The sequence below is a fragment of the Grampus griseus genome (assembly GCF_964374135.1).
Source record: "Grampus griseus genome assembly, chromosome: X".
Lineage (NCBI taxonomy): Eukaryota > Metazoa > Chordata > Mammalia > Artiodactyla > Delphinidae > Grampus > Grampus griseus.
The window spans coordinates 93,676,165-93,689,570 of NC_138999.1; the positions used below are offsets into that span (position 1 = coordinate 93,676,165).

At 34.8% G+C, this 13,406-nt stretch overlaps 1 protein-coding gene across 3 annotated transcripts in view; it reads left to right on the top strand.

Moving 5' to 3' along the window:
• COL4A5 (collagen type IV alpha 5 chain) overlaps positions 1 to 13,406 on the top strand; it is a 217,339-nt gene that overhangs the window by 733 nt on the left and 203,200 nt on the right. The gene's annotated exons all lie outside the window — the stretch shown is intronic.

The window sequence follows — 13,406 nt, forward strand, 5'->3', positions numbered from 1 at the left end:
CTTCAGGCTTCGGTTTTTCTGCATCTTTTTTTTTTTTTAAGTTCTCAGTTTTTGTTGTTTACTTTTTTTAGCTTACGAAGGCACCTGAAACAAATTGAGAATTTGCCCATCACCTATTTAAAGGAAAAGAACGGTCTCCTTTTCACAGGAGAATGAGTGTTCTGGTTTAAAGGAGAGTGGAGGAGGGAAGTACACGTGAAATGACAGAGCAAAAACTTCCACTCAGTTTTAGGAATGTAGAATTAAAATCCTAATATATCTCTTAGAAGGGTATCTAGGTCCCACCCACTATCCTTCTGGGGATGAGAGGCAGATCTAAAGGAATGAATGGCTTTGTCAGAGAAAATGTTCTCCAGACTGAAACCCATCATCCTTAATTTCACTTAACCTCTAAATAGAGAATTAAGTGTGTGACAAATTATTTAAAAGTTATATTTGAGTGAACATAATGGGTGGTTTTAAAAACACTTTAATATGAGATCATGGCTTAGGCCTTCACATGGTTGAGTGACTATCAATTCTTTATATGCAACTGCTGTGTTATATAGCTTACGTGGGTCCACTTGTAAGTTAGCTGTCTAGCTGTTCTATACACTCAGCATGCCTCAGGTTACATTGCCCTCCTCCCATCCTCCAGAAAGTGTGTACTCAAGATATGAGAAAAGTAACTTTCATATTGCTCTAAGCACAACATAATAATAATGGCAACTCTGCTGAAAAACCATGCATATCAAATATTTTTAATTACACTTGCCATAATTATTCCTCCATCAAAGTAGATAGATAATTTAAAATTGCTTTTATGATGCAGAGCTTCTTAATGGGCTAAGGTTTAGCCACTCAGTAGGGCTGCAGGCCCTTGGATAAAACTACAATTGTGTTGTTGAAAATAGTTCCTTTTAAAAACTTCATCTTGGTGTTTACTGCTTGTGGCATTTGGCCCAGGGGCAAAGATTTTGTGGATGTTTGATTAAATATTTCTCGTTTTTTTACTTTTGACGTTGCTATTAATAAATGTACGCCAGATACCAATCATACAGGTATGTATAGCTGTACTTTATGTCAGATGATATTAAATCATGTTATGTTGAAAATGAAATTTCTTTTTATGATTGACAAAATTTGGTAGCAAGCTTGTTTTCTTGGACTCTTTAACAATTGAGTGTTCATAAAGAAATTACAGAAGACACCAGGCAGTTTTTTTTCCTTTTTTCTCCTACGCAATTATTTATTTATTTTCCTCCTATATAATTTTTAAAGAACATTTTAGACCCCATTTCCCTACCATTAGTATAATGTGCCTCTAATAAAACCAGGGTTTGTTTTTTCTGCTTCACACATTAATATCCTAGTTAGAGTGATGTTTTAATCATCTCAGAGATATGAATGGTATCTGCTCTCCATACTAGTGCTGGGGATATTGGTGACCTTCTCCAGAGTAAACTGGATGGTAGTGGGGCTACTTGTTGACTGAAGTAGTCTAGTATTGGGACTGAAGTAGTCTAGTATTGGGACTTATACCAGGAAGAGCATTGCTACTTAAATTGCTTTAATTTTTCATAGTTAAGTGATTTCTTTATCTCTGAAGTCATGCCAAATTGGGATATCACAAATATGTGGAAAATTTTTTAGGTGGAGAGTTTGTTAGGTGGAATAAAGTAACTCTTATTCCGAAAGGTTAGCAATAAAGGAAGAAGGCAAATTTAGTTGGAAAGGTCAGTTCTAGTGATGGAAATACGTACTTTTATGTAAAGGTACCTGTGCTGACTCTCTGTTAGTAGGATATACACTTAGATTTATGAATATGGTGTGTTAAATTCTAGTACTACTATACAATTTTTAGTAACTTCGTGTGTGTGTGTGTGTGTGTGTGTGTGTGTGCACGCGCGCAATGGAGTGGATAAGTTTCTTTAAATGTACTATCTCCCTTGTGACTAAGAGCAACAACTTGTTAAGGGTAGCAGTGTGGTTTGTGGCCATGGAACAGTTTTTCATCTGAAGTATACTGCTCCACAGGGAGAATTTGTTGACATTGTTATCATAACTTAACGTTTTTGCATGTTTACTGTGTGCCAGGCACTGTGCTAATATGGAAATGTACATTATCATGTTTAATCTTCACAACAGACCTATGAAGTATATACTATTGTTATTCCCACTTTACCGATCAAGGAGCTACAGATCACAGAGGTTAAGTAATGTGCCAAAAATAACATAGTTAGCAAGTTGTAGAGCTGGAAATTTGAATCCAGGCAATTTGACTCCAAATTCTTTACCCTTAATGACTGTCCTATACTGCCTCCTTTGTATGTGGTCTACAGAGATGTATTTGCTGTTCAGAGTATTTGGATCTCTGCTACTTTTTTTTGAGTTTGTGGGAGACACAGGAGGTGAAATGGAAAATATAATGGGGATTACATCTCTTCCTGCTGATGTTAGGAGAAGCATCATGTTGTAATGGAGACAGCTCTGGGATTAGAATAAAAAGATCAGAGTTTGATCTCTATATGTATGTCTATTTATAGAGAGATAATTTAAAAGTAATCTAGAAGCAATTGCTTGTTGCAGATTGTATGATTTTATATCATTACATATATGAAAGGTTAGATTTATAGAACAAGTGTAATTTTGTGGTAGGTGATTATTTTGAAGAAAAATTTGTCTTATTATATTTGTAATTAGTGTCCATAATAATTTTAAATATACTGAACTTTTCAGGAGCGTGTCTATTGTGATAAGACAGAGTACGTGTATGTGGTAGAATACTTTGCTTAAGATGTTCAACTCACTTCTTTTGTTTTACCAAGTTACCCACCCATCATATCCAATTCTATGCACTCAACTGTCTCTATAACTTAAGTCTTGTGTGTGTATTTGTATAGGTATGTGTCCTGTGACTGTAAAGAGTGTGTACCTTTTTTTCCTGTGTTTTTACTTGGCTTTTGATGTATGTATATTCAACATATGAGACTCTACCTTGAGTTAAAATTGATAAGTTGGTCAAGGTTGTGTCTGCCAGGTTTATCCACTGTAAAGTCACTGTTTCTCCCTTTGTAATTACAAAGCGACCAGATTTTCTAAGACTATATGGGGCAATATTGCAAGACAATGTACATTTCTTGTTTCTCATCGTAGTTTTGCCCACTGTTTTAGCATCTGTTGAGGATTCTGACCTGAATAATTACTGCTGTGATATTTTTCAAATGGTGATCTTCAGTTATCAACATTTTCTGCATTTATTTGTTGAATTCTAATGTAACAAAGAACTTTACCTTCTTTTCTGTTTGTTTCTATTTATTTATTCAGTGATTTATTTATGATAGTATGGACTTATGGATACTTGTTTTATTCTATGAACTATAATGAATTATGCTATTTTTCCTTTTTTTTGCTGAAATAACCCCAGATTTGGTCAATAGAAGCCCCTTCCAATTGGCTCCTGTGTCCTTTCAGTGTGTCCCATCATTTTTTGAGCATTCTCTTACATTCTGGTACCACAAGGTAGTCCAGACTCATTTTCTACTTTCCCTGCCCCAACCCTGGAACGAGCCATTTTTCTAAGGAGCTCTGATTCTTTTTGTTGAGTAATGGTATTTAGAGATCAAGATCTGGGTGCTTGGCATGCTCATTATTACTGGGGTGTCATTGCTTCTAGGCCTTCTCAGCAGATAAAACTAGGGAATATATGTATATATACATAGACACATACCCACTTCTATATTTCTTACAAAACCATGAATTTGCACTGATATCTCTGATTCCAGTCCAAAATCACAGAATAAACATACCTCTTTGATACTATGGGATCTCGCTGCTTTCTGGTACCTCTCTTCAGGCATATTTTGTGGTCTTATACAGAGTCTTTAAGAAATTGGCCTCTGGAGTCAGATCTGGAGTCTGAGTGGAGGATGTGTGACCTTCGGACAGGTAGTAACCTCTGAGCTTTAATTTCCTCATTAGCAAAAGGGGGCCAGTGGTACCTATGTCACACATTGTTTTGAGGATAAAATGAGAGAAGTTATGTAAAGCGTTTAGAATAGTACTTGGTACATAGTAAGTGCTCAATAAGATTTCAATTAGATTCCATTATTGTCATTACAAACTAGTTATTGACTTGCCATTTCTTATTTCATTAACTCTCAAATTCTCTGCCTGATTTGCAAGGTCTAGCATGATCTTTCCCTTCATTCATCCTTATTTTTCATTACATCTTACAATACACTCCCTCCATTCTAGCCTAGGTGAACTTCCCTATAATCCCTTGAGCATTACATACATTTTTTAAAAATTTTATTTATTTTTTTATGCAGCAGGTTCTTATTAGCTATTTTATACATATTAGTGTATATATGTCAAACCCAATCTCCCAGTTCATCCCACATTACATACATGTTTTGCCTCTCCATCTTGTTTAGAATCCTGTGGATCCAAATCTTTCCTCAATTTCAGCATAACATTTACATTCATTCAGCAGATATTTATTCAGCAACTCATAAGTACTTAAGAATTATATTTATGTTGTTCTATTTCTCCCCTCATGGATATGTACTATCCACAAAATCATTTTGTGCTAGACACTATAGATAAAACTGAATAAGATAGACAGGGTCCCTGCCTTCATGGAGCTTCCATGCTAGTGAGCATAGATAAATAGTTCTGTGGAGCTTTCCCTTACCATTAAATCAGTTGCTGATTTTACCCTTCTTTGAACATTTGTCATATTTAGCCTCTTGTCTAGTATCTAAATGTATTTGGTCTTACAAGCATTTTGTTTCATGGGATTTTATGTCTTCTCCCTATTAGATTATAGACTTTTTGAGGGCAAGAACTGTATATTTGTTCATTCAACAAACTTACATGTTGATTTTGTCTGATGACAAAAATAATACATGCTTAATGTTGGAAACTTGAAAAATGAGAAAATTATAAAGAAGAAAATAAATATCTCTCCACAGTTCTACCAACAGCACAGAAATAACCTACATTATTGTTTTGATGATCTTCCTTCTTATGTATCTAATATTTTCTTTAAAAAGTAGATTGATTAAAATTTTTTAAAAGTTGGGATTACGATATATACAATTTTATATGCTATTGTTTTTTCACTTATTATTTTCCCATGTTATTAAAATTCTTAGTTTAAAAGTATTATTTTTAAATGATTGCATACAATTTGTATTTATACACACCACAATTAATTTACGTGTTCACTTTTATAGACTATATTTTTAAATTTCAATTTTTTTAGTCATTATAAGAAATACGGCCATAAACAATTCTTATTCCATATTTTGTATTATTTTGTTAGTACTGCCTCCTTCGTGGAGAATTATTGGGTTAAAGGTCATCAGTATTTTTAAAGTCTTTGGTACATGCAGTAGACCCTGACATTTACAAAGGCTGTATCAACAGATGATATGATAGCTAACTTTTTTTTTAGTGGTTACTATGTTATACCGTCTTAGGTAGATAATATTATTCCCATTTTATGTACAAGGAATCTGAGGCCAACAGGGTGGTTAAAAAAACTACCAGAGATCACACAGTTAATAAGTGATTGAGCAGTTTAGCTCTAGAACATGCTCATGAAATTTTCCTCAGTTCCTATTTCATTCACGGTAGTACAGAAAAATAGAGTCATGTTGAAAAGTTGAATAATTCCCATTACCGTTTCCATGAATTGATTCTAAAGATAGGCTTACCCACCAGTTCATCCTTTAATAGCTCTTTGCTATAATTGCCTGGGCCATTCATCCTCAAGGACCTAAATTTTAATTTTGTAAACCATGCATCCCCCTACATTTCTCCCCTATACGGAAGGTGGAGCCTGTATTCCATGAATACCTCCCCCACTGACCTCTTCCTAGCTATAGCAAGGGTGTAACATACTCCAAACTCACTGACATTCTCCCTCCCCCAGGAGAGTTTTGGAATGCATCTGAATATGGAGACCCCCTTTACCCTCTCTCCCCACCCCCTACCCCATAGCTGCCTATGAGCTTTACACTTAAATGCCGGTGTCTTTGCCTACTGTTGTCCCTTGCTTTCATCCTCCCTAAGTGATACTCCAAAAGTTTCCCCCCATTAATTTCTAATCTGTTTTTCCCACTTTGGGGTGATACTATTCCAGCCCCCATCTCCTGTTTTTAGCAACAAACTTGGAAGTACATATGGAGTGAGAGGTCCCCCATCCATTTTGCAACACTCCCGCCTTACCTTTTCCTTATGTTTCCTCACTAGCTAAGTGACTTTACTGCCTTTATGATAGCCTTGTGGCTTGTGCATTTCAAATGTATTCCTCCACAAAATCACAAACTGTTACACATTATGGCTTTTCCAGGTGGCATTTGAATAGCTGAACTTTAAGCTTCTGAATGATAGGGATCTGCTCTTGCCAAATTACTTTCCAGAATGTTTTTACCAATTATATTCCTATCAGTAGTATAAAAGAGTACCTATGAGACAGTCTTAATAATTTTTTTTCTATCTAGTACAGTGACTATAGAATTGATGCTCAATTGATTGCCAGTTGGTTGGCAGATTTGGTTCTATCCTCTAATGATTTTCTTTTTAAAATGTAATCCTTCCATCATCTCATCCCCTTCTGACAATAGCAACCATAGAACAGAAGTGATTTTTGAAAATAAATTCTCCTCTAATTAACATTATAAATGAACCACCCAACCACTTAACTAAATCCTCATTACAAAGATTGTTTTTAATAGCGGTAATTCTTGAGGTGTTTTGGAGAGGCGTCTTTAGTGTGATCTCTGATATATTAGCTTCTTTCATTTTAACCAGATTCTCATTTTATGCATCAATGCTTGAGTTTATTTACCTTCATAATCTGTATAGGTCCAACTGCCCTTGGTTCCTTTAGAAGCTTCTGCTGGCCTTTTACCAAAAGTGTAGTCTGTAATGGTACCTGCTACCCTGTTGAAAAGGGAACCTTAAATCCCTTGCTATTTGCTAACGAAAGACAACCAAAGGCAAATGTTACAAAAGAAACAGGTTTTTGCTAAATTTAATTTTTAACTTAAAAAAATTTACTAAATCATTTGCTTTACTTTTTAACTTGTAGAGAGACTTAAGCACCTTTTTTGAGCAAGTGCTAGTCAGGTTAATGGAATTGGTTTTATGACAGTGAGTACTAAAATAGAACTGGAAGAAATTCTGTTGGCATTTGTATCATCTTATAATTCAGTCAAATGACACTCTTCATATATGTTAACAGAACTGGCTGATTTGCTTCCAAAATTTCTTATAGTGTGTGTGACATTAATGGAATCCTGAAGGAGATATTGGAACTTTGGCGGGGGAAGATGGTATTAAGAGTGGGACACTAGTGAAAAATTGTTTCGTGTATTCTGTATTTTGAGCTCTCCAGGACTTGCTAAAGGAGGAGAAGTCCTTCTCTGTCCATAATCTCATAATCTAATTGATGTAGTAAAACACTTCTGTATGTGAAAGGCATAGTAGTGCCTGTTTATATCAGGTTGTTTTCTGTTGCAAGTGGTAGAAAACACTAATTCAACTGCCTTAACAGAGAAAAATTTTAACTCACATTACAAGAAGTTTGGAGGTAGAGTACCTCCAAAATTAATTAATTCAGCCTAATAGTGACCCAGGTTCTTTCCACTTTCTCCTCTGCCATACTCTGCCTATCAGCTTACTGTCTCAGATTCGTGCCCCTCATACTTGCAAGATTGCTGCTGCAGTTCCAGGGATCACATGCAGATGCCACAATGCCTAATAGAAGAAGAGTATGAACTGTTCATTTGTGTCCCTTTTTATCAGCAGTGAAAACTTTCTCAGGAGTCCCATACCTTCACCCTTACATCTGACTGGTTAGAATTGTATTACTTTACACCAGTACATTGGCAAGTGGAATAGGACCATAAATGTAGAGTTAGACAAGTGACTTACACTGCCACCTCCCCCTGCAACACACCAAAGCACATTGCTGCCTGGAAAAGTTAGAGGGTGGGAAAATTTGAATAAAATCAAGGTTCTTTTAGGAAGGAATAAATAGTTCCTGCTTCACAACCTCATGAGTTTGTTGTCAGGATCAGTTGACTAAAAGATTTGTAAGAATTTGATGTATTTGTTAAATGTAAGATGTCTTTCTTAATAGGGAAACTAATGTCTTATAGAGTTGTACAAATGAAAGATGTTGGCTATTTACGTAACTATAGATATTTTAGCATTGGAGGGACATTAGGTCAGTGGTTCTCAAAGTGTGATCTGAAGACCCCTGAGATTCCTGACATCCTATCAGGAGGAACATGAGGACTATTTGAACAATAATTTGAAGACTATTTTGCCTTTTTCACTGTGTTGACATTTGCACTGATGATGGGTAAGACAGTGCAGTATACCAAATTGTCCTAGTAGCTGTATTCTTCATAGTCTTGGAGGACAAAAAGCCAATTTTACTTAACAATGTCCTCAATGTAGCATTGATTTTATTCAATCTTGACCCTTGAGTACAGATATTTTAAAATTTCTGAATGACAAAATGGGAATTATACAGAAAACGCTTCTGTATGCTGAAGTAACATCATTTCTAGGAAAAGCTCTTGTGCTTTGTGAGTTGTGTGAGTTGGGGGCTGAACTAGCTGATTTTTGCCTGGAACACATTTTTACTTGAAAGAACAACTGAGACAAACTGTGGTTATTCAGACTTGAGTATTTGGCAGGAATTTTCTTGAAAATGAGCAAAGTGACTCTGTCATTTCAAGGAAGACAACTGGCAGTGTTTGTTGCCAATGAAAACATTTGAGCTTTTCAAGTATTAGAATTTTAGAAAACTTGAATCTTGAATATGGGCTTGATAGCTTTCCAAAACTTAGCCTTTTCTAATGAGATTGGTAACTATATTAATGTGTATGATTTTTTTATATTATGAAATAAAATGTGTTAACATTTGGAAGTTCTGCAAATCCCACTGAACTAATATTTTCCAAATGACTAATGCATGATGTTACAAAATCATGATGGCTAAAAGATCCATTGAAAGACAAGTTAGATCAATCAGTTTTAACGTAATTGAGTACAAAAATTAAATAGATAAGGTATCAGATTCTATGTTGCAACCTACCTTCTTTTAGGTAGACTCTTCTGTCTACCACTTGCAGAATTTTGGCATAGTATCAAAGAATATCTACAGTTATTTTAAAAAGGTATTAAAATACTCAGTTTTCCAAATATATAACTTCATGAAGCCAGATTTTCTTCATATATTTCAACCAAAACAACATATTGCAACAGAACGGATGCAGAAGCAGATATGAAGATCTAGCTGTCTTCTATCAAGGCAGACATTAAAGAGATTTGCAAAAAAGATGTAAAACAATCCCTCTTCTCCCTTTTTTTTTGTTTTGGAAAATATAATTATTTTCATGAAAATGCATAATATATGTTAACATGTAATGAGTTCATTATTTTTTAAACATTTGTTTGTTTATTTATTTATTTATTTTGGCTGCACCGGGTCTTCGTTGCGGCACGCGGGATCTTCACTGGGGCATGCGGACTCTTAGTTGCGGCATGCATACGGGATCTAGTTCCCCGACCAGAGAGCAAGGAACCTGGGCCCCCTGCATTGGGAGCGCAGAGTCTTACCCACTGGACCACCAGGGAAGGCCCATGAATTCATTATTGTTGCTTTTAAATGAATAAAGAAATAATTATTTTAATTATTACTCAGTTTTATTTTATATGGTACATACTGATAGATGTAACCCACATAAGCAAAAGCTTTGGGGTCCTCAGTGATTTTTAAGAGAGTAAAAGGGTCTTATAAAGTTTGAAAACCACTACAGAGACCAGCTCCCATCATTTTACAGGAAAGTGATTGATGAAAGATGCAGCTTGTTAGTTGCAGAGGCAGAGAAGTAATATTATTCCATTCCTCTCTCCAGTATACCACATTGGTTTAGGGATTGGTGATATGATTTTGTAATTTTATTCATCCTAGTAGATAGAGTTAAAATACCAAATAGAAAATGTACTAGATGGTACTTGTATCTTTCCTATAATCTTCAGTCTAATTGACAAGTCAGAAACATTCTCACTATACAAACCACAGCAGAGGAGACACTGATGAAGAAAGACTATGAGCTAAAGTTACAGTTATTTTTAGATACCAAATTGGAAAACCCATAAAACCAGAGTTCTTGGCTTACATATCTTTGTATTCGTCACAGTGTATGGACTGGTTCCTTGTATGTAGTTGATTCTCAATAGCTAATTGCGGAATGAATTTTGAATTTTGGGGAAGGGTAGATTTATTTGCCAAGAGACAAGACCTAGAATCAATTAGTTAAGTTATAGGAACTCTTGATATCAATTATTTTCTAACCATTAAGCTATTTAGTAACAGGAATGACCCATTACTAAAAGTGCTCAAAGAGAGGGTAGATGCTACGTTGTCAGCAATACCCACAAAGTCTCTTTCCACTCTAAAATTCTATTGTTCTGGTTGTTGGAAGGAACTTTCTTTTTTATTGAGCTCAAATCCTTGTCTCTATAATTTTTAAGTAACTCGGAGGTATAATTGACATAAAATAAAGTGCACATATTTAAAGTGTACAATTTAAGGAGTTGTGACTTATGTGTACACTTGTGAAGCCACCAGTACATTAAAAATAATGAACATATAAATCACTCCTGAAGATTTTCATGCCTCTTGGTAGTCCCTCTCTCCCTTCCTATTCCTATCCCCCATCCCCAGGTAACCACTGATCTGCTTTCTGTACGTTAATTTTGTTTTCTAGAGTCATATAAATGGAGTCATATGTACACTTTCTTTGTTTTGGATCTTTTTTTTCCAGCATTTGAGATTCATCCACATTGTAATGTGTATCCGTAGTTCATTATTTTCTTGTTGAGTCATATTCCATTATATGGATATACCACACTGTGTTTTTCTGTTCGCGTGTTGATGAATATTTGGGTTATTTACGGCTTGTCTATTACATGTAAAGCTTCTGTGAACACTTTAATTTTTGCATTTTAACAGTTATTTTATTGAAGTGTAATTTACATAAAGTGATATGTACCGATCTTAGGTGAACAGCTCAAATATATATTTTTTTAATTGTATACACTTTGGTAACCACCATCCAGGTCAAGATATAGAACATTTCCATTACCCAAGCTCCGCCATGCCCCTTTCCTTTCAGTGCCTTTTGTGTCTTCTATAAAAATGTTTAAACTCCAAGGTTGCAAAGATATTATAATATGTTTTCTTCCAGAATATTTATAGTTTCAGTTGTCTTTAGGACCATTTTTTTCTATATAGATAACCAGTCGTTCCAGTACCATATATTGAAAAGAAATACCTCTTCTCATTGATTTGGTTTGATGGCTTTATTAAAAATCAGTTGAATGTATAGGTCTTGGTCAGAACTTACTAGTCTGGCCTGTTGATCTGCTTGTCTATCCTTATTCCAATATTATGCATTCTTCATTATTTTGGCATTGTAATAACGCTTTAAATTTTGTAGTGTAAGTCCTTCAAATTTGTTCTTTAAGATTGTCTTGACTATTGTCTTGAATGTTTATTCCATATAAATTTTAGATTCATCTTGTAAATTTTTACTAAAAAACTATTTGAGATTTTGGTAAGGATAGCAATAATTCTATGGATCAATTTAGGAATAAGTGAAATCTTAAAATTATTGATTTTCCCAATCTATGAACACATCTCTCCTTTAATTGAGATATTCTGTAATTACCTTCATCATAGAAGTCGTGCTCAGCATTTGGTCAGTTTCTTCCTATGCATATGCTTGTATAGTAAATGGTATAATTTTCAAAATTGTATTTTTAGTTTGTTGCTAAGATATAGACATTCATTTATATATTGATCTTTTTACCCTAAGATATTACTGTTTTTTCTTTTTTAGGGTATGATTTATATATTGTAAAATTCACCCATTTTATGCACAGTTCTGTGAGTCTTGACAGATGCATACAATAGTAAGTGTAGTCAATCAAGATATAGAACAGCATTGCTAAGATTATTCATTAGGTTCTAGTAGTCTGTATTTTCCATGTACATAATCATATCATCTGAAAAATAGAGTTGTTTTTCCTTTTCAATCCATATGCCTTTTTCTGCTCTCCACCTTATTGTACTGGCTAAGACTTACAGTACAAGTTTAATAGAAGTGGTAAGAGAAAATATCCTTTTTTTTTGCACTCTATCTTTTGGGGAATATATTTACTATTTCGCTCTTATGTTAGCTTTAAGTTTTACACAGTAACAGATTGAGGAGCTCCTATCCCATTCCTATTTGCTGACATTAAAAAAAAAAGTTAAATTTCATCAAGAAATAATTTGCACCTATTTAAATCATCATGTTGTTAGGAACTCAGCTGAACTGCTAGGTGTCTTAGTAGCCAGTTAAAACAAGCAAGCCAAAATGAAAATAACAACCCCTTAACTGCTTATTATGATTGATAAGCAAGAGACTATATCAGGGAAAGTGCCAACTCCCCTTCCCTCCCATTTACATTTTTCTCCATGCAGTGACTGCAGGTCTGGTGGATCAGCACAGACTTGGGGATCAGGTCATCTCACTGATGCAGGAGCCTCAAACAAAAAGCTCCTGCACTTTTAGGGAGCTGGAGACCTAGGAGAGGAAGAGGAGAAGTGCTATGAGTGAGAAAGGTACTGAGTACTGAGTCAGATGGAGAAAATTGTCTTCAGAGTTTCCCCCCACTTCCTCTGCTATGAGTGTTGTGAACAAGTCTTTGTGTGGACATACGCTTTCATTTTTCTTGGGTAAATAATCAAGGAATGGAATTGCTGGGTTGTATCATAAGTCTATTTTAAATTTTACAAGAAACTGCTAAATTGTTTTTTAAAGTGGTTGTACCATTGAACATTCCACCAATGTATAAAAGTCCTAGTTGCTCCTCATCCTAACCTACGTTTGCTACTGTTACTCTTTTTAGTTTTAGCCATTTTGATGTCTGAGTATTGCTACCTCCTTGTAGTTTTCTTATAGTTCTTTTTATTTATTTATATACAGTAAAATTTACTATCATTGATGTACTGCCTGTGAGTTTTGATAAAAGCATACAGTCTTGTAACCACTGCCATAAACACGATTCGGAACAGTTCCATCACCTCACAATATTTCCTAATGCTGCCTCTTTGTAATTAGCTCCTCCACTTACCCACAGTTCCTGGTTATCAGTGATCTATTTTCTAATTCTATAATTTTACCTTTTTCATAATATCATATAGATTGAATCAGCCAGCATGTAACGTATTGAGTCTTTTTTCTCTTAATGTAATGCATTTTAGATTTATCCATATGGTGTCTATCAGTAGGTCATTTCTTTTTTCTTATATTTGAGTGGTAAGAGCTCTTACATATTTGGGATACAAC